The sequence below is a fragment of the Rhinolophus hipposideros genome (genome assembly GCF_964194185.1).
Source record: "Rhinolophus hipposideros genome assembly, chromosome: 4".
NCBI lineage: Eukaryota > Metazoa > Chordata > Mammalia > Chiroptera > Rhinolophidae > Rhinolophus > Rhinolophus hipposideros.
In genome coordinates this window covers 32,730,316-32,757,476 of record NC_138050.1, presented here as the reverse complement: position 1 = coordinate 32,757,476, position 27,161 = coordinate 32,730,316, and positions in this window count along the sequence as shown.

The following is a 27,161-nucleotide window of genomic DNA, read 5'->3' as shown; positions in this document are numbered from 1 at the left end:
TAGAAACTGGCCTTGACTACTGCAGCAGCACGTTGAAGGCTTTTATAAATAATTTATGACTCTCAGAGGTCTGGCTTTGGAAGATATTCACCTTTTCTCCGTCTGTGCACCACACCTCATTCATCAAAACCGAGACCAGCACATGCAGTTCTGCTTCAAGATGGGTAAAACTAGCTATAAAATAAATAAATAAGTCTACCAGTATAGCTCTGCTTCTGCCCAAAGAGCATTTGCAGTAATTCTGGGAGCAATCTATTTTGACCATGAACCTTGACCAACTATATCATAGAAAATAAAGGTTGAAATACCTTTGTATAAATGATAAATATGGCTATAAAAGGAAAAATCAAAGCTGGTTTTAGATATTGGCAAAACTGTCTAAGAACTTTAATTAGGACAATGTGGCCCAAATGACTGCATTAAAAAGTAATTTTTCAGAATGTTCTGTGTAACTTATGTTTTGCATGAGACTTGGCGGTGAAATTCCACTTATAGGAAATTGTCTCAAAGGAAAGTGCAATTTCACTCACATGCATTGAATTTGCTTTCTAAATTACACAGAATTTTTTTTTAATTGCTACCACATATATTGAGCAGAACCAAAACTTTTAACAGAATATAGATAGCAAACAGGAAGTGTCTGTTTATATTTTATTCACAAATATTCCAAGTTTCTCATTTATATCATTTTGCTATTCATATAAAAGGTTATGTGATAACAGTTAACTCTTTTCTACAACTTGAAATGAATACTCAAGTTATAAGCTATTCTTTACATCTCTTTATGAGAACTTCTTAGTCTTTAAAGTAATACAGTATACTTTTAAACTTAATTTAATTAATGCTTTCTGCCCAAGGACACTGTAATATTTATTAGCAATTCAAAAATTCATTTTCTCCTAAAGAATTATTTGAAAATAATGCTCACACAACAAAAATTATAAATTTCTTAATATATATATATAATAATAATGCACTATATCTGTAAAAGCATAGTTAAGAAATTTCTAAAAGTATATTTAAAATATGAGTCATTTTTTTATTTTTTCCAAAGAAAGATTAACTTTCTTCATTGCAAGGAAATCAGAGTTGTGTCTACTTATGTATTTGCTTGTTATGTGTGTAAAGCTTTTTTGAGTAACAATTGCAGGATAAGTAAAAATGAGTAAGATCCAATTCATATCTTGAGAATGTTCACAATTTTTTAAGGAACAGATTATAAATTATAATGTAATGTAATAAGATGACAAAATGAAAGTATGGGTAAAATTCTACCCAGTTAGGGACTGATTGATTCTGACTGAAGTTTAGAAAAATCTTTAGTAAAAGAGATATCATTTGAGGAAAGCCTTAACAAATAAGTCAGATTTCATACACAGAGAAATTGGGGATAAATAGAGGAGAGTATACAGATATAAATAATAAGGTATATTCTAGTGACTACAAATATATGATTCAAATTAATGTATGCTATAAAATTTTGACATTAGCTATTACAGGTAGAAGACAAAATAAGTTAGCTAAATTTTCAAAAAAATAGTGATAAAATTATTAAATTATTTCCATAGTGTTTTTCTTATTTATTGGCTTATTCCTTGATGGATTTAGTGGATTTCTTCCCATATCCATTCATTCTTACCACATTAATGCCCACCTCTCTTACTTGCAAATGCCAGCAAATGCATTTTCTGCTTGAGAGCTTTTTCTGACTTTGAAACCTTCTTGGCCACTTTCCCTCCAGACCTAAAATACTGGTGAATGAACACTCATAGGTGCAGCCTCATCCAATGGCTGATGGAAACAGGCGTATAAATATCACAACTCCCTTGAGCCTTGGGTGACATTATTCACGTGTATATTTTACCCTGGCTCCTAGAGTTCTACCTGAAGATTAAATTCCAGTTATCCACAGTGATAACTAGCTTGAAAATGAAGACTTTTTGGCAGTTATTTCCTTCCCTATGTCACTTTTTTATTCTCTTGGGTTCACCAATAAAATAAACCATTTGCACTTGAGTGGTTGTTTTGGTCTCAGTCCCAAATTGAAATGTACATTGGGATAAAAGTACATGAAACAAAGTTAAATTACATGAGCGAGAAATAAACTTTATTTATAGTAAGCCACTATGAAACTATGACATCATTTGTTCCTAAAGAGTAACAGAGCCTGTACTGACTAAAAAATAATATATTCAAAAAAAAAGTAATCCATAAAATTAGAATGAAAGATATAAATTACAAAGAAGGCACTTGGAAAACAGGCTCTTATGTTTCAGGGGAAAAATACTGTATTCATCAAGGAACACAGATTGGGTCAAAACATGGAAATTTGGGGGGGAAATGACACAGGTTATATAGCAGTAAAACAACAAATTTTTAGATTGTGGATAAATTGAAAGGAAACAAATTTGTATAAAAATGAGTTCAATTTCTTAACACCCACATGTGTTTAACCACTGAATTTTCTGTCTTATTAAACATTGCCACTACTCTCCAGTCATCCAAACAAAATTTGCACATGTTTACTTCTCCATCCCTTTACCCTCACCTCTCAGTTCCACTCTCCACCCTCATTCAATGGACAGGTCTTGCCAATTCAATTTCATAAACAATTCTCAAATCCATCTCCTGCTTTTCATCTCCATGGCTGCTCTCTGAGTCAGATCCTCATTGTTTCATGGTTAGTCCATTGCAATGCCTTAGTTATCAGTCTGTCTTCCTTTCATCAATCCTATTTACCTCAACTCTATCCTCCACACTGTGGACTGAATGAGTGGTTAAAAATGTAAATCTGATCATCTTGATCCCCCCTTTAGAAGCTGTAAACAATCCATATGTCTTTAAGGGGAGTGAAAAGACAATTGGGATTTAGAAGAAAGTATTAGAAACTTCACATATTTATATGTTGTCCTACAAAATAAAATTAATTACTAATATCCAATACATAGAGACAACAGAATATATATGAAATTTATAAATGCATATAGATATTTTAGAGGTGACTGTTCAAAAATGTTTTACTAAAATGGATGTATAATCCAAAATGTCTGGAGGCAACTAGCATCAAAGATAAAATTTCAGTTCCTTAGCATGGCATATAAAGCAAGCTCCAGCTTCAATTTCCTATCTCTCCACACTATGAGCTTCACAAATTAGTAACACTGTTTTGCTTTGAGTTCCTTGATTATATATTGTGCTTTTTTATGTTTCTTTATATATGATTACATTTCCTTATGTCAGAAATATTTTTTTTTTACTTGTATTCATACATCAAATTCAATCTTCTTCAAAACTGCATTCAATAACCATCTCCTTCAGGAACACTCTCCTGAACTCTCATAACAGGCCGAAATAAGTGCACGTCTGTGCTAACAAATAGCATGAATATTTCTTTCATGACACATAGTCCATGCTATGAAAAATACTGCTTGTGTGTCACATATGTGTTTATGTATCTGTCTCTTCTACTCATTAGAAGCATTTTGGGGTCAAGAATAATATTTTTATTTATCTTTGGATTTCTACAACTTAAGAATATCTATCAGAAGATTGGAACACAGTAAATGTTTATTGAACTGTTATACACTACAGGGACAGTAGTTAGGAATCGATCGTAAAAGTTCAAATAGAAATATAAAGAAGAAAAACAAAAACCTATGTTCCTTGATTCTTCCATTTTGAGGCAGTGTCAGTTGTAAAGGATCTAAGGTTTTACTCTATTTGTAATTTGACAAGTTACATTATTATTGTTTCATGACTATTGGCAGAAGACATAGATTCCTGGGTCAAAACAAAGGAATTTATGATTCATGGCATAGGAGGCAGGATAAGCTTCATGTTCACCCCTATTCCCCATGCTTCCCCAAATACAATGAGAGTGATATGCAGCAGCCTAGGGGCATGGTACACATGCAGTAATTTCTTCATAGCTAAGTATCCTCAAGCTTAGGAAACCCCAATCTTTTATAAAAGACTTTTCCCTGAAAGGTGGCATTATCTCAATTTTCCTGGACAGCAGGCAAACTTGCTTTCTCTCCTAAAGAAAGACACTGTGTTTAACTGCCAAAGCTATGGACCATAGCACCATCCTTGGAAAGATAGTTCAAAACAAAAGCTACTACAGACTCTGCTCACATGACATTCAAAAGTCCCTGGGGCTGGCACACCCATGGGCTAGCTTCAGACCAAGCCAGAACATCACCCAGCTCAACAAAAACACAAAGAAGCCAATTGAAAAATGGGCAGAGGACCTGAAGAGACATTTCTCCAAAGAGGACATACAAATGGCAAATAGACATATGAAAAAATGCTCAACATCACTAATCATCAGAGAAATGCAAATAAAAACCACAATGAGATATCACCTCACCCCAGTCAGAATGGCTATCATCAACAAGACAAACAGCAACAAGTGTTGGAGAGGCTGTGGAGAAAAAGGAACCCTCATGCACTGTTGGTGGGAATGCAGACTGGTGCAGCCGTTATGGAAGGCAGTGTGGAGGTTCCTCAAGAAATTACGAATAGAATTACCACATGACCCAGCAATCCCTCTCCTGGGTATCTACCCAAAAAATCTGAAAACATTTATCCATAAAGACATGTGTACTCCAATGTTCATTGCAGCTTTGTTTATGGTGGCCAAGTCATGGAAACAACCAAAATGTCCTTCGATAGATAAGTGGATAAAGAAGTTGTGGTATATATACACAATTGAATACTATTCGGCGTTAAGGAAAGATGATATAGGAACATTTGTGACAACTGGATGGAGCTTGAGAGTATAATGCTAAGCGAAATAAGTCAGACAGAAAAAGCAGAGAACCCTATGATTTCACTGATATGTGATATATAAACCAAAAACAACAAAAGAACAAGACATTTCTCCAAAGAGGACATACAAATGGCAAATAGACATATGAAAAAATGCTCAACATCACAAGACAAACAAATAAGAAACAAAAACTCATAGACACAGGCAGTAGTTTAGTGGTTACCAGAGGGTAAAGGAGGTGGGGGAAGGGAGATGAGGGTAAGGGGGATCAAATATATGGTGATGGAAGGAGAACTGACTCTGGATGGTGAACACACAATGGGATTTATAGATGATGTAATACAGTACTGTACACCTGAAATCTGTGTAATTACATAGATTTACAATAGATTTGCTATTATTTACATGGGGCATTTTCTTAGTCGAGATCCTGTATGGGAGTTACAATGTTGTATGCCAAGCTGTTTCTTCATCATATGTATGCAGAGGGCGAGAGGTAATTACATAGAAAATCTATGTAATTTTACTAACAATTTTTGTCCCAATAAATTAAAAAAAACAAAAACAGGAAGTTTTTGTGGTTAAGTAGTGCAAATTGATTGTTACACATTAATCATGGGGATGTAAGGTGTAGCATGAGGAATATAGTCAATAATATTGTAAGAACTATGTACAAGTATGGTGTTATATTGTTACTAGATATACTGATATATTGTTGGGGTGGTAGATGGTGGAGGTTGGGGGTAAACTAAAAAATGTGAAGGGAGTAAGAAGTACAAACTGATAGGCATGAAATAGTCATGGGATGTCAAGCATAGGAATGTAAAGCATAGGAAATATAGTCAATAATATGGTAATGACTATATATTATGCCAGATGAGTACTAGAAGAGTCAGGGGGATCACTTGTTAAATTATACAAATGTCTAACCACTATGCTGTACACCTGATATTAATATAAAATCATACCAAATGTTAACTGTAATTGACAAATTAAAAAAGGGAAGAAAAGGTGAAGGGGAATACTAGGTCCACATTTCAAGGTATAAAACAAATAAGTCAAGGGGGTATAATGTACAACGTGGGTTATGTAGTCAATAATATTGTGAGAGCATAGTATGGTGTCAGACAGTTGCTAGACTTATGGTCATCACTTCTTTAGGTACATAAATGTTTAATAACTATGGTGTATGCCTGAAACTAATTTAGTATTGTATGTTAGTCATATTTTAATAAAACTATTTTAAAAAATAAGTTGAAAACAAAAGATTGCAGACACATTTGTTACAAATTTTAAAATAATACTTTGCTGTGTTTTAGGTGAAATAACTCTAGCAACGTTTTGTTTTGTTTTGTTTTTCACAGAGGAGCTTTAAGTGGTAACACAGAAGCTAGAAGCCTCAGGGAGAAAGGATGGGATCAGTTAAAGCCATGTTGAAAGTGGAGTACTTTTGGTTCATATATTCAGGAAGAAATGTCCAGAAGTCAGCTTGAAGTGCTAGGCCAGGTCAAAGGATTGAGGTTCTTCTGGTCATTGTAATACAGAAGTTATGTGCACAGATGTCACAATGTAGCTGTAGTTACAGATAAGTGAAGAAAAGCAGACCCTTAGAGCACCACATGGAAGCAGAAATGTGAGGATGTGGAGTCTATGATTGAGAAAGTGGAGTCACAAGGGAGACATAGGGTAAAATATGATAACATGGTGCCATAGAAGCCAAGACAGAAGGCTGCAATAAGTAGATGACAGTTATAAAATAAAGAAAGAAATACAATAAAATAAAAGAAAAAGAAAAATGTCCTTCATATAATGCTTTCCATTCCAAGACCATGCTCTTCACACTCATAAACATATTTCAAAAACATAAATCCATATGTATACATATATAATACATATATGTATGCAAAGGATGCCAAAAATTGTATACATATTTTAAGAAAGGAAAAACTGTATTAAAATTACGCTGACGGTAACCACTTTGAGCACCTCTTATAATTACAGAAGTCAAATGTGAATTGTATTCACCTTTTGTTATCAGTATATACTGAGTATTACAATTTTAATACAGTTTTTCCCTTTCTTAAAATGTGTATATATTTTTTGGTACCCTCGGTATATATGTATGTGTATACGTATGTATATATGTGTGTCTATATATATATATATATATGTATATATGTATGTATATTTATAATTTCTATTTTACAGTTGAATAAAACAGAAGCAAGAAGAAAGATGTAATTAATTGCCCAAATACACCTAGGGTATATATGTAGGAGCTAGGATATCGGTCCAGGCAGTCAGGATCCAGAGGTCATGTACTAAGCCACCAATCTAGGATGAAAGGATAGAGCACATGCCATTGTTTTCAGGACACTAGGTGTGTACAAGCCAGAGCAACAAGTGATTTCTCTGGGACTAGATGGTAAGAGAGTGGAAGCAGTGCAGTTTGTGTATCACGACGTTTGTAGTGAGGCAGAAAAGAGATGGTTGTAACAGTTTTAGGACCTGTAGGCCTGAATAAACTTAAAGACAAAGAGAAAGCAGCCAGTAGATGGGGAAAAAAGGTAAGGAGCAAAAGAGGAAGGTCATAATTACACAAGGTTTCTAAAGTGGTTAAAGGGGAAGAATTGGAAGCCATAGATAGAAGAATTACTCCTCAAATATAAGATCAACAACTCTTCCTCTATGATTGGTAAATAAAGAGAATTCTCAAAGTAAGTAAACATTTTAAAGTGGAAAGAAGAAGAGATTTATTTCCTTTCTAGGTTAAAAGACACCCAACAACCATTGACAACAATATATGCCTTCATTCCTTTTGGTACAATTAGGTGTTTTTGTTTCGGTCTTTTGTGGTTGGCGGTGTTGTTGCTGATGTTGTTTCCTATCATATAACTTAGGACCCTGGAAATGTTCATCCATCTTAGGTAATGGAATTTTAAACCAATTTTCCATTGGTACAATTTAATCATATAATTTCCCCCTAAAGTATCTAGTTGAATCAAGTGAGTTCTTATTTCCTTACATTTTTAATGCACATATTTTCATTTCATGATACTTTTCTCTTTATTTCATAAAAGTACTGTTTGAAAGTACTTTGAAATTCACCAAATAAACACTGCATGTAGATCCAAGGTATGATAAAAGTTCTCCTCCCTGTGTAATTGTGTGTCTACTTCTTTTTGATGTGCATATCATTCCTCACCATCATGAGGCTTACTCTTTCTTTCTTTTCCAGAAAGCTATTATTTTCTATTTGGTTCACTCTGTACTATAAATATTGCAAAAATAGTGATGCTAGGGAATGTGGTTCCCCAGTTGAAGCAAAGATATTAAAAATAAAATGTGCTGTGCATTCTTGGTTTTCCCTCTTGTGTGAATCATGGTTATCAAAATGTTGGAAAAAAGTCTACACTCAGTACCACAATGAAATGCAAATGGTTCCCTTTACAAAAGAAAGAGAAACTTACTGTGTAATTTTCTTTGTTTTGACAGCCATTTGGCACCATTAAATTGATAGTCCTAAAAGACCACTGTTGTTTAAAAATAGAATTGTCAAAATCTTTGTTCCTGACTGGTGGTCAGAGTACATTAGAAGACCAGGAAAAACAGGGATTTTATATTGCAAAAATGGCCCTTTGTAGTTATTTTGCTTTAAGACATAAAACTATAAGAGTAATCTTTGTAAGTATTTCCTACAAAGAAGGACATTACAGGGACCATTATGATCCTGAGACACATGCAGGTGGATCAATCCTAGTCCTTCTCTGAACGAGCCTGTACCGCCTCCTTGACCTCATGGGCTCTGTCCTGGAATCCACAGTTTCAGAGAAGAGTTGCCCTGAACAACCCTATGCTTTCACAAAGCCAGGCACATGAGGGGATTAGGACTCAAACCTGGCACTGGAGCTCAGACAACTCAATGCTGTCACAAATAGAACACCCATAGCAGGACAAAATGAAAAAGGAAAGGCAATGGTGCATACCAAGAAGACCCAGAATCATGGTAAACTGATAGAGAGGACTAGAATAGAATATTGAGACCTTGGAGGATTTAAAGGAACCTCTGACCTCATGAGTAAGCCCTAGGGTAGATTTCTCTCCGGTATCTCTGGCTGATTTCAGGGACCTGCCCTATGCACTCAGGGCTCCCACCTGAGAAAGACAGCTGCACACTGACAGGGGAACAAAAACAGAAGAATCAGAACCTTTCATGTCAGACAATAAAACTGAAACCTCTATGCAAGTCTCTGTGACTTTGGTGTTTCTCCTTTCATCAGATTTAGAGGAGTCAGATAGTAGTATCCTGAAATGTAGGGCAGAAGAACAAGACAGATGTGGCAGACACTCACTGACAATGCACCCTTTGTAATGAAAGAAATAGATTCTTTCCCTGAATGCTTGGGGAAGGATATCTCAGGTGAATGTTTGTTTGCTAGCTTGCTTGTTTGATAACCTTCATTGAACACGAAGAATTCAAGATGGGCTATCTTATAAGTTATAGGAGTGGTTTAAAAGATTGGCTAAGTGCAATTGAGCCATCGTTTCCTGAATATTTCTGAAAAGGAAAGAAATAGAGTGGAACATCTTGAAAGGGAATCATTTGGTAGACGGGTGCCCAGGAGGAGAAAATGTGAAGAGATAGGGGCTATATTCTGTGGTAATTAATCTCTACAGGATAAAAAGAGAATGTATTAAAACAAATCTTTGGTTTGCTTTATTGTTATGATTAGTCATCTTTCTTTCTCTCCACCTTACTTTTTCAGGGTCCACTACCCTATAGCTAGAGTCTCTAGTGTACTATATCTCTATTCTCTCTCTCTCTCTCTCTCTCTCTCTCTCTCTCTCTCTCTCTCTCTCTCTTCTCTATCTCTCTCTCTCAGTTAATGTCTTGTTAATAATTTTTTTTAAAATAAGTTTTTCTTTCTACGTTACACTGGGAATTTTTTTGTGTGTGTGTGTGAGACATATCTACTGTAAGCAATCAAAGATGCTGAGAAGTCAGAGCAGTCACCCACAAAGAGCAATTAGCTAGGGGATCGTCTGTGTAAGAGACATGGGGCCAGAAACCAGTAAGAAAAACAGCTGTACCAGATGGGAATCAAAGTGTTCTGTTTCTGAATTCTAGATCTAGCCATCAGAGCCAGATTCAGTATTGCTCATTCATTCATTCATTCATTCATTCATTCATTCATTCAGGTCAACATACAGGTGAGCATATTAAGCCAATTCCACAAAGTGATATACTAGCGACAAACTTTCTCCTTCGTTCCACTCTACAATATTTAAAAAGTTATAATATGTATGTACTTGTAAAGATGCCTAAATTTTAAGTCCAAATAACAGCAAAAGCACAGTTATTTTCCTATGATTTTTGTTTATTAGAAATGATATCCATTTTCATTCATTCATTCATCCATTCACTTATTCATTCACTCAGAAAATATTTATTGAATGCCAACTATATTCCAGAAACTGTTGTAGAAGTTGGGAACAAAACCAACAAAATAGGCAAATAGGCTTTGGCTCATTTGACAACTAGTTAAAAAACGCCTACAGCATTAACTTTAATATTTCCTCCAATTTCTGATTGTACTGGAATCTACGTTGCCACCAAAGTAAATTCCTTAAGTTGCAGAATTTCCTGTGGTGGGCTGAAACATCATATCACTGCCCTGCATTATCCACATTCTAATCCCTGGACCCTATGACTATTACATCATACGGTGTAAAGTGGAGTCAATTTCATTTTGGGGTGTTTGACCGCTAACAACTTTTAAGCCTCACCCCTTGTTCTTCTGCTTATGCCCACACAAGGACAAGCTAATGAGAGAGTCTGAATGCTCCCCTTCTTTGGTGCTGGTGGGAGAGTCAAACCACACGGTCCTCTTCTTGCATATATATATATATGCAAGAAGAGGATATATATATATCCTCTTGTTGCATATAGGAACTTTCACTCAACCCTCCCAAGCCCCCAACCCACAATTAAAACTCAGGACAATCTCTTTTCTCTGCTTCAGGCCAGGTCAGACCTGCTATGGAGGCCTACCTGCTCTTCCCGGAAAATTTAATTATGTAACAAGTAAACTTTTTTATACCCTTTTGGTTTGTGTGTGGATTCATCAGTCTTGAAATCGGAGCCAAATGTTATGGTGTCCATCTGCCTTTGAAGGTGACCATAACCTATGTGGGAGGGGAGGGAAAGGAATAAAAAAGTTTTTGCAGATGTTATTTAAGTTAAAGAATTTGAGATGGGGGGAGATTATCTGGATTATCCAGAGGGGCCCTAAATGTAATCACTTGTATCCTTTTAAGAGGGAGACAGAGAGATATTTTACCTCACACAGAGGAGAAAATGATAAAAAGACGGAGCAGAGAAAGATTTGAAGGTGCACTTTAAAGTTTGGAGTGATGTGGTCCTAGCCAAAAAATCCTGGAAGTCATCAGAAGCTGAAAGAGGCGATTAACAGATTCTCTTCTGAGCCACTTGAGAGAGGATGGCCCTAGCGACACCTTGATTCTGGTCCAGTGATACTAATTTCAGACTTCTGGCTCAGGAATTGTGAAAAATAAATCTCTTGTGTTAAGCCACCAAGTTAGTGATCATTTAGTTACCAGTAGTCCTAGGAAACATACACTCTCAGTTGATAATTTCTTTCCCCCTCTCATATCCTATGTACTACTGGGTACCTCAAGACCATTTTCCCTGGTTCCTGCCTAAAAGCTAAAATTCCTTTAAAGCTTTTGACATGAGACTAGACTTTCTGTCACACTTCTTAGTCACTTACCAACCTCTTTATCATTTTGCCTCTGGTTTGCTATTTCTCTCACCGTTACTGCTCTTGGTGATCTATCGATGTAGACAATCTTACCAATATCCAGGAATCTCAACAAAAGTATTACATTTATTTATTCAATGTACTGTCCCGCCCTCCTAAATCACTTCATCCTCCTCAATTCCACTAATTTAGCCCTCTACTTTATCTCTATATTCACATCCTAGACTTTTTGTGTGGTGTACTCCAAACTCATTTCATCTCCTGCATCATCTCACTATGAAGAATCCCACTCCATGAACATTCTCTTGCTATCTACCTCATCTTTTTGGTTACCTCATTCCAAATATTTTGAACCCACAAAACCATATTCCATTTATCCTACCATTCATGCTCTCAATTTTCTTGCAACCCAGCTTAAATGTCATAGTCATCGTTTCAATCATTACCTTGTATTTATGCTCAATTCCCTTGCCTTTTTTATATGTCATATCTGCCTCCCAAAATCACAACCATGAATAAATATAACCTATGCCAATTACTTGTCAACACCCAAGGGAATGGAAATGAATAGAGAAAAACACTAAACATGCTGACTGGTCTCACATTTAAATGCAAGGAAATACATAAACTTCAAGTGAGCACTCAGGACTGCAAAACAATAGTATTGCATTTATTTATTCAATTTACTGTTACTCCCTCCTAAATGACTTTCATAACTTCTCTAATCAAACATCCAACATGCTTACTCCACAGCTCTTTCCCTAATAATTATCTTGATCCTTATTTCACTGAGAAAATTAAAAGTAATCAGAAAAGAACATTAACAAGTTTTCACTACCAAGTAAACCAATTTAACTGCATCTGACCTATATACTCTGCTTAAAATAACTAAACTACCTTTGCTGTGTCTAAGGCTAAACTCATCTCACTCATGTTCTGGATCCCACTCCCTTTTATCTATTCATTAATTTTGCTCGGGCAGCTTTCCCTTTTCTTTCCTGGACCACAGATATTGCTCTCTCTAACAGATCATGCATGTAAGCATATATGCATGGTGTAATATCACCCGTTTTAAACAAAAACCTTTCCCGTGACAGGACAACAACAATTCCCCACTTCTTTTTCCTTGTTATAGCAGATTTCTTCAAAATAGTTACTATGCTCATTGTCTCTATTTCCTTCTTCTCGTTCTCTCTTTTATTCTTACCAATAAGACTTCCATCCAACATTTCACTACTAATCTCCATACTGCTTAATCCAATGATTCATTTGAGGTCATTATTCTTTAAATTTCTCATCAGTATTTAAAACAATTAACCATTTCGCTCTTCTTGAAATCCTTTCTTTTTCATATAATCTTAGACAGATATTTCTGATATTTGCCCCCTCCTTTTCATCTGCATGGTTTGACCTCTGAGATCCTCAATTTTAATATATACTACCGATTCCTCCAATCTGGCTATTTCCATTATATTGATAAATCCTTTTTCTTACTACATTTTTTAGATGTTTTAAAACACTTAGGACTCATGAATTACCCTCTTTCCTTCTCCAACTGTACTCACCTCCTAGATAACCTTTATATCCTGTAAACCATCTATCCACCTATGGCACTTAATAACCACAGCCCAACATTCAACCAATGAACTGTATCTAACTGCCTAGTGTAACTTATCCATTTGGATGCTTAATAATCATCTCAGATTTAAAGTGTCTAAACCAGTTTTCTTCTCCCACCCATCTCCTCCCCTGCTCCTTTTATAACTTTGCAACCTGTTTCTTCTACCTTTTCCATTTCAGGAATTGTCATAATCATACATCCAGGATCTCAAGCCAAAAAGTTTCTTACACCTTACATCTTATATTTTTGTAAATATTGCTGTGTCTCTCCTCAAAATATATTAGAATTTTCACCAAATCTCACCACATCCACTACTACCACCCAAGTCCAAAGCACCCACATCATGGTGGCCGTGGTGGTGCCCTGATCAGATCTCCCTTCAAGAAACAGTGACCGACAGCCTCCAGTTGCCACCTTTTTCTGTCTTAAAGGCCACTCTTCCTTCAGGTTCTTCCAATGACTGGCTCAGTTGTAAGGGATAGGGGACTCGAACAGAGTACTTCCTACTGATATAAGATTCCTCTAAGAGCAGCTTCTACTAGGGAACTAACATTGTGCGGGCCCTTGCCTTTTTAGACCCATGCTGTCGTCTAAGGTTGTCAGACCTTCCCTCTCCATTCACAGGTATCGCATCAGCATTGCTGTCTGAAGGCTTTCCCTGCTTACTTCTGCTCCCTGTCCCTTTATCCTTCCTTCATAGTTATTTAGATAGATATTGCAACACCTAATCCTGCTTGTCATTTGCTTCTCAGAAGACCTGAACTGACACAAATATATAAGTAGCCAATCCTAATATTTCTTCCTGTTCCTACCCTTAATCACCTATCGCAGCAAGTGGGGTCTTTTAAAGCACTATGTTATTCCTTTGCTTAAAGCTCCCTTAATTACTTAAAGCTCACTCTCCAGTAGTCTCTAATTGCTCTTAAAACCAAATGTAACCATGGACCTAAAATTTTAAAAATATGGGCTCTGTTTACCTCTCCAAATTTCTCTTTTGCTCCTCTGCCCCTGATACATTGTTCTCTTTGCTGTCACTTGAAGTCACCTGGCATAGACCCTCTTCAGAGTCTTTTCACATCTTTTTTTTTTTTTCATGCAGAGGTCAAGAATGCTCTTCTCCCAGAGAGATGTCCACACGGATAATCTTTCACTTCATTTGAATTCCTGTTCACAGTCTTCCCCTCAGGGAGACTTTCCCTGATCCCACCTCTGTCTAAAACAGGAAGTATTTTCTACAAATATTACTTCAAACATAGCTTAAATATACTTAAATGTCCAAATATGCAAGCAGTTTTTCTATCAAAGAATCCTCAAATAAACCCCAAATACATGTCAAATAGGAGGCAAGATAAAAGTACAGGTCTTTTGAGAGCACAAAATGTTAGATATTAACACTATGTGGGAAATATATTCTCCTGAGGGTGAAGTTATACTTTCCTTTTCTTCAAATCATGAGAAGTTGAATATTATTTCCATTAATCTATCAGTTATTCGGAAAATAAAATAAATGCATTGTGTAAATGGATGTAAATAAACTGCAACAATTTGTGTTTTTTTAATATTCTGAGTATGTTTGCCATAGTTTGAATTTTAATAGCATGCCTGGTAGCTCTTTGAGAATGTTGTTAGAGAACAATGATTCTCAAAAGAGTGCATATTATGAAGGTAGCAATTTGATAAAGTGTTTATTATTTTGGTGGCTAAACTATAAACATTAGTGTCTAAAGGCGATTTAAAAGTGTTTTTTTTAAAAATGGTCAAAGTGTGACTTATTTCTAAGTACCTTCTGTTATATTCATCTAATATTAATTATTTGAAAATTTAAAATCATATTATGAAAGTATTTACTTGACATATATATATATATGTATATATATATATATATATATATTTATAATATTTATAATTTATTTATTGGGGTGACAATTGTTAATGAAATTACATAATTTCAGGTGTACAATTCTGTATTACATCATCTATAAATCCCATTGTGTGTTCACCACCCAGAGTCAGTTCTCCTTTCATCACCATATATTTGATCCCCCTTACCCTCATTTCCCACCCCCCACCCCCCTTACTCTCTGGTAACCACTAAACTATTGTCTGTGTCTATGAGTTTTTGTTTCTCATTTGTTTGTCTTGTTTTTGGTTTATATATCACATATCAGTGAAATCATAGGGTTCTCTGCTTTTTCTGTCTGACTTATTTCGCTTAGCATTATACTCTCAAGATCCATCCATGTTGTCACAAATGTTCCTATATCATCTTTCCTTAACGCCGAATAGTATTCCATTGTGTATATATACCACAACTTCTTTATCCATTCACCTATCGAAGGACACTTTGGTTGTTTCCATGTCTTGGCCACCGTAAACAAAGCTGCAATGAACATTGGAGCACACATGTCTTTATGGATAAATGTTTTCAGATTTTTTGGGTAGATACCCAGGAGAGGGATTGCTGGGTCATGTGGTAATTCTATTCGTAATTTTTTGAGGAACCTCCACACTGCCTTCCATAGCAGCTGCACCAGTCTGCATTCCCACCAACAGTGTATGAGGGTTCCTTTTTCTCCACAGCCTCTCCAACACTTGTTGCTGTTTGTCTTGTTGATGATAGCTATTCTGACTGGGGTGAGGTGATATCTCATTGTGGTTTTTATTTGCATTTCTCTGATGATTAGTGACTTGACATATATTTTTAAGAGTCAAATTTCAATAGGCAGATTATCAAGAAAATATCCCAAGGCACTGAATCATCCTAGAAATGAATCCTTTTATAATCTAATATGTACACAGTAAATTCAAACATATGGAAAACAGACTCAGATATAGAAAAGGAGATAAAGTTATTAGAGCTTTCTATAAATAAGACTAGAAGTGATGCTTTACCTTAGTCCATTTTTTTATTTGACTAAATTTGCATTTTGACTTATTATGTTTTTTTTTTCTGAAGTAGACTTTATTTTTGGAAAGTAATATAATTTTAAAAACGAGGAAACTTTAGAGATAAACTGACCAAATCACCTCATTTTAAAATGAGTAATCTTAGGTCTAGGGAAATAGGTGCTTTGCCTAAACCCATAGATTTAATTGAAGTTAATCAAACAGCACTATTGAGAGGTTGAACTCTAGTGTAGTAATTCCAAGATAAGGTTGTCATTACGCTATAATATTTTAATTTCATAATAGCTTTATAAAAGAATAATTTACTCAGTTTTTTTTCCCTCCAAATTTTTATATAGCACCTGTCACACAAGACAAGATTTCTGCTTCAGTAAATTTGGGGTTTAATTAAAAACATAAGACACATTTACTGAAACAACTAACAAAGTGATAGTATTTGACTATGTACAGAAATTATAACATGGAGGTTATATGACTATTATTTTTGATATTTGAAATAGAAAAAAAATACAAAGGCATATTATATTAGTAGTAATGAGAATAACCATGCAGAAACAAATGAAAATAACCATTTATTTTTGTAGGTTATCATAACAAATATCCTAGTATGAAAGTTAAAACTTTCTCTACTTAACATGCACTCTAATTAAGATGCCACATACACACTCATTTCACTACCATAATTATATAAAGCGAGAAAAATACATTTTTTTTTCATGTTGCTTTCTATGGAGGTGCATTTGTACATCAGGGGATTGAGACCTCTTTCAAGTATGCCACTCTATAATTTTGTTACAATTTCCAGAAATGAAGAGAATTGTTGAACACCTTTATCTAAAAAGGTGATTATTTCTTTTTAAAATCATATATTTTTGGCATGGCTTCCTCTAATTGTTTTAATGTTTCCTTTGATGCCAGTTAATGTTCTTCCATACACTGGATACAATACATGTAGCTGAAAGAGGAAGAAAACATAGTATTCTTCCTTGGAGTTCACAAAGTAGTAATTGGAAAAGTTATTTCACTGTATTTCTTGGTTGTTAATATTGTTTGAATGATGATGATAGTGATAATGAAAATATGCTAAATAAACACGATAAAAATAGTCTACATTTAAAATATAAAGAAAAATGCTGGAGGCATAACACTTCCTGATTTCACACTAAATTACAAACCTATAGTAATTAAATGAGTATGAGTATGATACTGGCATAGAAATAGACTCATGGACCAATGGAATGGAATGGAAGATCCAGAAATAAATTAATGCATATATAGTCAACTGATCATTGGCAAGAGTGAGAAAAATACATGAAAAAAGGACAGTCTCTTCAATAAATGATGTTGGGAAAACTGTATTTCTATCTACAAAAGAATAAAATTGAACTCTTATCTTATCCTTACCATACACAAATACCAGCTCAAAATGGATTTAAGACTTAAACACCTGAAACTATAAAACTCCTAGAATAACATATTTTTTAAAAAGCTTTTGGACATTGGTCTTAGCATTGACTTTTTTTTTCTTGGCTATGACACCAAAATCATAGATAACAAAGACAAAAATAGATAAGCAGTACTGCACCAAACTAAAAAGCTTCTGCATAGCAAGGAACAATCAACAAAATGAAAAGACAACCTATGGAATGGAAAAAAAAAAATATTTGCAAACCATCTACCTAATAAGGGGCTAATTTCTAAATTAAATAAACAATTCATACAATTCAATACAAAAATAAGTAACCCAACTTAAAATGGACAGAAGATTTGCATAGATAGTTCTTCAATGAAACCGTACAAATGGCAAACAGATATATAAAAAGGTGCTCAGCATCAACAACCATCAGGGAAATACAAATCAAAACCACAATAACATATCATCTCACTCTTGTAGGGTTGGTTTTATCAAAAAGACAAGAGATAACAAGTACTCTTGAAAATATAGAGAAAAGGGAATTCTTGTACACTGTTGGTGGCAATGTAAATTGATAACAACTGCTATGGAAAACAGTATGGAGGTTCCTCAAAAAATTTAAAAAATAGAACTACCATATGATCTAACAATTCCACTTCTGGATATATATCCAAAAGAAATGAAATCAGTATCTCAAAAAGATACTGCATTCCCATGTTTATTGAAGCATTATGCATAATAGCCAAGATATAGAAACAACCTAAGTGTCCATCAACAAATAAATTAATAAAGAAATGTGATATAGATATAGATATATAGATATAGCTATAGGCACATATAAAATTAAGCAATTTTTAAAAAGAAGAAAATCCTGAATTTGTGACAACATAGATGGATTTGGAAGACATGCAAAATTAAATAAGCCAGACAAATAATACACTTATGTGTAGAAATTTAAAAAGTTGAACTTAGAGAAAGAGATAGTAGAATGGTGATTGATAGTGGTTACGGAGTGGGGGAAATGTGGACAGTTTGGCCAAAGAGTAGAATCTTTCAGTTATAAGTTCAGTAAGTTATAAAAATATAATGGACGGCTTGGTAACTATAATTCATAATGTATACTTCATAATAATTGTATACTTGAAAAATGCTAAGAGAGTAGATCTTAAGTGCTCTCATCACATGTACACACAAATGATAACTATGCAAGATGATGGATATGTTAATTATTTGATTGTGGTAACAATTATATAACTTATACTTATATCAAAACACCATATTTTACACTTCAAGCATATATAATTTTTATTTGTCAATCATGCCCCAATAAAGCTGGAAAAAAAATAAAAAGAAAAAACTTAAAGTGTCAAAAAAATCTTTTGCAGTAATTTTTAAAAAGACAAAATGTGCCAGGTACACATGTTGATTATAAACTCATATGTATTCAACAATACAACTTCAAAATATATAAAGTAGAAATAATAGAAATAACAAGAAAATGGCAAAAATCACCAGCAAAGTCCAAGACTCTATATATATATATATATATATATATATATATATATATATATATATATATATATATATATAGGATGTCTTGGTTAATGGAGGATTTTTGTGTGTGCTAACATGTACATATACATATATACACACACATACATACACACATATATATGGATATATATATGTATATATATATAGAGGGTGCCAAAAATGTATATGCAAGACTTGTATTCATCTTTTGTTATAGGTATATATTGAGTATTACAATTTTAATACCATTTTTTCCTTTCTTAAAATGTACATACATTTTTTACATATACTTTCTTTATATGTGAGTAAAGAAAGTAAATAACACCATTATAACAGGACATCTAAATGGGAAAATTTCTGTCTAATTTTCCATTGAAGTCCCAAACAATAGCAAAGAATTATTCTTCACAATCCAAAGTAAGGTGCTAGACTGCCTATAGAAGACCTTAGACTGCTTGAAGAAGACCTTATTGGCAACCTGGTTTATAGCCCTTTCTTAAATTTGAAAATTCATTAAAGTTAAAGGAACTGAGTTGGAGATTAGATAAGCGTATTTCTTTGGAAAAGTTGTCAGGGTTGCTTTCCTCTCCTTCTTAGCTTTACCAGGGGTTTCAGTAAGACCTGTTGGAGAGTGTGTGATATGTGTTCCCTAAAGCTTATGTGACACTGAGAACTAGGTGTAACTTGTATACATAAATGGCCTTGTCCAATTAAAAGAAATTCTGCCCGAAAGAGAGTCTGCAAAAATGATATGTTCTCAGGAAAAAGAAGTTGGAGATGAACCTTCTGCTACAGAAGCTGCAGTGTAGCCGTTAGCAGCCAGCAGAATCAGAGGCAAGGACTGAGATGAAGGTGCTGTGTTAGGGGGACAAGCAGCGGACTATGCATGAACCTGTGACAATAACTAGAGGATAGAGCTTTAAATGTGTGCACAGCCAGAATAAACTCACACCAGGTCATATAAATGTCAAGCAGGAAGATCTCTCCTCTTTCTTACCTCTCCTTTCTCCTCCCATTCCCTCCAACTTTGCTTTGAGAGTGAGTAAGAGGGCAGAAGATCTCATTGGGGAAATTAAGGAAAGGCTATGCCATTCTCATCCTACTATGGACTTCAGATTTGAAGCAGAACCAGCTAGTACAGGTGAGAAGCTTTCATTTGGGAAAAATTTCCAGCCCTGATTTTTTATACTGGAATGCATCCCATTATTACTAAAATAAGACTTTCTATCTAAAAGTCACTTGGGAGTTTTTGGTAACTATGAGTAATCAGAGATGTCATGTGAATGAAAATCCAAGAGACACAATAAAAATGGCTAATTGAAGAGATTTAAGAAATAATGGAGTGGGAGGAAAGAATAAATTTGCTTTCCAGCTTCACCCTAACGTCCTGCTTGTTCACTATAATAATTACACAATTACAAATTATATGTGTGTGTAGTTGTGTGTGTGTATGTGTGTGCATGTACACACACATATGAACATTCTATGTGAAAATGCTTTTTGTTTTGTTTTTTTTCTGTTCTAGGAAATATATAACCATGTGTTAGCACCATACAAAAAAAATCACAATGCACAAAAACTAGTCATACAGATCATATTCAAGGAACTCAAAACAGTAAGATGATCTGTATTACTCTAGCTTTTGTGCATTAATATATTTATAATATATATATATATATATATATATATATATATATATATATATATATATATATATATATATATATTTTTTTTTTTTTTTTTAAGATCATGTAGTCCCCTTGCCAAAAACCCAAAAACCCTAAAAGGGAAAGAAAACAATCAAAGAACTCTTTTTGGGAATTCTCAAACATTCTTTTGAAAAAGCCTAACTCTGGAAAATTTTTGTAATCAATGGTTGTGCTGGTTCTAAATATGAAATCCATCCTTATATCCACTGACAGATTCAGGCCAAATTTTATAAAAGATTGGGTGCTGAAGTTCACAAAGCATTGTCATTAAGACATACTGCTGAGAGTGAAAATGTTGGATAGAAGTTAATGGCAGAAAACATGGGGGAGGAGGATAGATGGCCCTAATACTAGTCAGAGAAGTATGACCCCACAAGAGGTTGGGTGGCATTTGTCACAGAGCAGAGAACTGGAGTTGTATTTTTAGAAGTGAAAGGGAATGGTTGGATTAACGTTTTAGTCCTTTTGATCTCGCTAAAGCTGATAGTCTGAGAGGCAAGAGCTTGTCCTGGGAAGAATGTCTGTTAGGACAGAAGAGATTTCTTTGTTAATGGAGGATTTCTGTGTGTGCTAACATGTACATATATTTGTATAGTCCGTCAGTGTTTCTCTTTTCTCATTTGTAGTGTATTTTCCCCTTTATCAAATATATTCTACAACAGTTGCTGATTCACTTTTTAACATAAAAAATGAACATTGTTATATAATCAGTCACATTTTGTATTCTAACTTATCCAAGAAGCCACAGGTAATAGAAATAGATACTCTATCAACTGACACTACATTTTCAGTTATGTTCACAGATACATTGACAGAGTACCATCAATATGTACAGAAATTAAAACTACTTTTTCAAATGATTCAGATTTTCTTTAGATGTGATGAACATCTCTTACTGTTCTGAAGTACAAATACTCCAGAATCTATTCCTTAAATTTAATACTATAATTATTTTTATGTTTTTTAACTAGGGCATATAAGATAGCATCTATAAACTTAGAAACTAAAAAAAACAAACAAAAAATAGATGAGGGGTTACAAAAAAGCAAGCAACCCTAATTGAAAATTAAACTTTCAATAAAAAGTTACTGGTAGGGGAGGCGATGTGTATGTGGGGAAAGGGTTTATGGAAACTCTCTGTAATTTCTACTCAATATTGCAGTGATCCTAAAATTGCTGTAAAATGTAGCATCAATTAAAAATATATTTAAAAGTTCTACTAGCATTAAAGTCAAACCTATATCAGGTAATGAATGATGTTCTCTAATTCTTGGATGATAATTATTGTTCACTGATTACCTGGGAGAAGAAGCACTAGTTGTATATTTAAATGGTGCTCTCAGATTAATAAGGTAAAATTGTGTTACGTGGTTCAATGAAAAAAAATGCATTAAATCAGCAGACATATACAGAGGTCACAAAGAATGCTGAAATATATAATTTCCTTCAATATAGTAAATTCCTTCTTAACAATAAATAATAAGAGCTAAAATTTATAAAGTAGTTACTCTGAGATGAGTATAATTATTATCCCTATTTTGCTATGGAGGAAGCCCAGGGTTAGGAAAAGGATAAGTAAATGAGCCACCCCAGGCCACATAAGCAGGGAAACTTGGAGAGTGCATTCAAACCCACTGTCTGTCTTTGGAGACTGTGCCCTTAAGCACTACAGATATGCTGTTACCTTTGCCAAAGAACAGATGTTGAAAAAGAAGTAAGTAATCAATTTTAAATTATAATTGGCTCATCTTATTATTGATAACTTTTGTTAACAAGAAAATATTATTGGAATAGCTGATCTCAATGAATTCTATATAAATAATTTCAAAACTAGTTATTTACAGACAGAATTTTCCAATAGCAATACGCTAAGTCTTTTAAAATTTGTTTTTGTTTTAACTCACTTTGTGTAATATATGAAGATGATGTATGAGCTTCTTGCCTCTGTAGCAATTTATATATAAACTTAATCAGAAGAAAGGGGTGTATATACATCAAAAAATGGCTATGAAAATATTCCCTGAACAGTAAACTCAACTCCACTGAGTTCAATCATTGAAAAGAATTTTATTTTTACTTCAGAATATATAGAACCTTGAACTAAGAAAACGTGTGCTCTGCAAATCAGGATCCATTTGAAACTACTTCTTCAGCAAATTGGTGACTCGGTGGTAATAGTATATAAGAGGAAATAAAGAAAAACTATATTTGTGATGTTAACATTTAAAAAAAAAGGATGAGTGGTTAAAATAGGATTGTGACATAAGCTGTATCTGCACATATTCCATTGAGTGGACAGTAGAATCTATTACACAGAAAATCCAAGCTAAAATACCACTTTTCCTTCAATAATATGGATATTTCAAACAATGCACTTTCTCAGCTTAAAAAATGTGGCCATTGCTGATCTTTACTTTTTTGTGGCCTTTTGCACTCTTCTATTTGAAGAAATATAAAGTGAGGAAAAATTCAAAACTCAGAAAATGTAATGGTACAGAATACCCACTCACACTAGCCTGTGTGTGTTGTTGCCCCCAGTTTAAGTGCATTTCTACACTTACCCTTACAACGGTAAGTTTTTGTAACAGTAGATTCAGCAGTAGCTGGTTCCCTATGGGAGTTGGAAAATTGTAAAAGGCACATGTGGTTGAAGAAAGTAGCCTCCAGATTTAGAAAAGTTATTCAAAGCTTCAGCATTGCCTGTCTAGGGTTCAGGGACGCTTCTGGTATTCCCTAAATATTGAACAGAAGGCAGACCAAGATTGAAAATGCTGAGTACAAAGAAAAAGATATAATAAAGTGGACATTAAGAAGAAAAGGAGAGCTTTCAGTCAGAGTGACCAGAATACTTATAAATAAGAAGGCGTATTATTTGTTTTATATCAGATAAATAGCATGTAGATAAAAGAGAATGAAAATATCTCAGCGATGGAAGTAGACATAGTGTGAGCAAGGTGATGGGTGTCACAGAGCAGTAATCAGGTCTGTCTTGTCACATTGTGTTAAGATGCTTAAAATATAACTTGAACTGTAGGAAGTTTTCACTGCACTTTTGTTGAATGAATGAGCATTACATATTATTCAGATTACTTGCACTGTAGAAGGACATGGTAGGTGATAAGACCACAAACATCATCTGGCGGCAGAATATTAAGGATTTCAATGTTGGGTTAAGGACTGTGAACTTTATTTAATAGGCAATGAGGCATTATTGAGTTTTTGAGGATAGAAGCAACATAAATGGGATTGTGCTTTGAAAAAATTATCTGGTCACCATACATTAAGATGAATTATAGGACAAAGACAAAATTGAGGGTGTACAACAGAATCCAAGAAAAATGAAATGAGTATTAAAATGAAGATAAACATGGCATACAGCAGGTCCTCAAATAATGCCATTTCGTTCAACACTGTTTCATTATAACTTTGATGAAATGCTGTAAGAAATTAACTCTTGTTTGTATTAATTAGCCTATCATCAACTTGGTTTCATCATACATCATTTCACGGAAAGTCTCAGAACCTATTGATGACATTAAGTGAGGACTTCCTGTACATGGAGAGGAGAAAATAAATGCAAGAGATTTGACAGATGTTGTAAACAATTAATAGTGATTCAATATAGAGAATAAGGGAAAGCAGACTGGTAAACTTTAGGGTTAACGCTACTAATCTATATTAAAAAAAAGAAAACATAGGAAGACAAAAAAGATTTGATACATGTATCTGCTTTGGTCTGAGACAACCTACTGGAGATAGAACAATAATAACACCGATGACAATAGTGACGATGATGATTATAGTAATAAAAATAATAGCTAAAACTTTACGGTACTTAGCATGTTCCAATCCATGTACTAAATGCCTTACATATATTAACTCAGAACATGTGACTGAGCTCAGTAGGTATGAATCTGGGTGAAAACAACACAAGAGAAATAGCTGAGGTCACAAGATTGACAAGAGAGAACTTTTTTGCACAGTAAGAAACGTCAGGCTTGCTGACAAGAGAGGAAAACAAGAGTTAAAGCAAACTCGAATGTATAATCACCTGAAAAAGTTGCTATTGCTATTAATGGAAAAGGAAGTTTTTAAGGCAATTTTTGAGGAGAGGGAGAGGTCATTCGTTCAGTTTTGCAATGTCAACCATGGAATGTTAATACAGCATAGAAGTAATATTCTGTAGACTTATGGCCTTGGATCATGGTTTAGAGATCAGGATTGAAATTGTGACTACTAAAACATAAATCAGAAGGTGAATACACATTTTGGAATTTACTTCTAATTTTTCAACAGCTACATATGTTTTCTTTCCAATTAGATTATAATCTCTATCAAGACACAGAACCCATTTCTTTAGTATCTTCACAACTCTTCATGCAGTACTAGATACACAGTTGTGCTAATACATGCTTTTAACATATTGTTTTAAGAAAAAGCCTACATGATATTTTCACCAATTAATTAAAGCAAATATAGTGATTCGAATTCTGGTAAGGTAAATATCCAAACAAGTTAAATGTGTATTTTATAATAAAAAGCACTGCATTCAAATCACTGACAATCCTGATAAACCCATGAAATTAGAAAGCAGTTCACACCTGAGTCTCCACTGGTCTAAGACTTAGGGCCCCGTAGGACTTTAGTTTACTAACTGGATAGTGGTGGAACCATCTGCTGTGTTATGTTCAAAAAGACAAAGTCTATGTTGGGCTATTTTTAAGCAATGGAATTTTTTCTCATAATGATATGTCAAAGATTCATATTTATAATCACCTTGATTTCCAATTGCAAAGAGAAGTTTAGTGACTCCATTCCAGTGGTGTATTTGAATGCAATAGTTCTAACATGGTATATGATTTATCTGTTGTTTGCCATTTTCAATTTTAAAAAGATAAATTGCTAATTTGAAAAATATATGAATATGGAAAGGGAGAAGGTATTTTTGAGGATGTGAAAGAGAGTGTATAAAATGAATAGCAACAGAGGGGGTAAACACATAAGAGAGCTCCGAGGACAGCTAGAATGTTCAAGAGGTCTTTGTTAATTATATATGAACGATGCACTGTGTTCCTTGACAAAAAATAACAACAAAACAAAATGATCATGTTCTAATTTAGCAAGTACTCTGACTCACCAGCTGCTATTCTACTAATTGACTAAAGTCCATTCAATATGAGGCAAGTGTTTCTAAAATATTTTTCCCCTCATTTTGGTTATCTTTAAGGAGCTCCAGAAGAAGCTCACAGATAAAGTAAAATGTGAATCACCCACATTGATAAATGATTAGGAGGCTTTGGTTAAAAATATTCTTCAAGCATTGATTTAATTAATCAGTTAGATTAATTAGAAGTATTTTACCGAAACTGGTCAGTGCTGAATTGAAGATCTCACTTAGCCATCCAAACAAAACATTTTCATTGTTTCAAAACAGATGCAATACAATTAAAAAATAAAAAAACGATGCTTGTTGCAGCATAAACACAGTTTAAATCACTTTCAGACAACACACCAGTTGTTTAGATAGCCTTTGCCAAAATAAGAGAATTCAATTTAGTTGCCCTTAATGTTTTACCTCCCAAGACAAATCCTAAGAACTCATCCATCCACTTTTTTTTCATTCATGCACATATGTATATGTGTGTGTGTGTGTGTGTGTGTGTGTGTGTGTGAGAGAGAGAGAGAGAGAGAGAGAGAGAGAGAGAGAGAGAGAGAAAGAGAGAGAGAGAGAGAGTCACCGAGCACTTTCTGTCCATTTTAATGTATTATTGAACAATTCTGAAGAAAATTCTATAAGGACAACAATTTACACCACAATAAATTATGGCTTCCAGCTTTAAATCTATTACATGTCACTCAGTAATATTTTACAGTAAAACAACAAATACATAAACTATTAATTATGGAAATTATCAAAGTTTAGAGTTTTAAAATCTCTGATTTTGAGGTTACATGATCTTGTCTTAATATACTACTGATTTATGGGGGATTGATTGATTACATGGCCAACCCATAAATATACATAATAGTAATACTTATTAAGGAATCATTTTACAAACCCAGGACATAAAAATAAAATATTGTGGGAGTGACATCAGCAAGATCACTGAAAAAGAATCCCACCCCACCCGACACAACAATAATTTGGCATTTTTCCATGGAGAAGATTGCCTTTGTGGGAGCTGTGGGAGACATTGTGATAACCCAGTGCTGTCTAAGAACTAGGAGAGCCATTTTGGGAAGGCAGGCTGGCATCCGGGCAACTGACCCTGTGAACATGGTCCCAACTACAGATTTAGAAATTACTTTGTATCCCTGAGAACTTGGCCACAGCCCCTTTTGAATTTGATTCTATCATGAGCACTCTAAACCAAGGGACCCTGAAGGAGTCCCAGGCACCTGTTCTTCTGGTAATAGGCATACA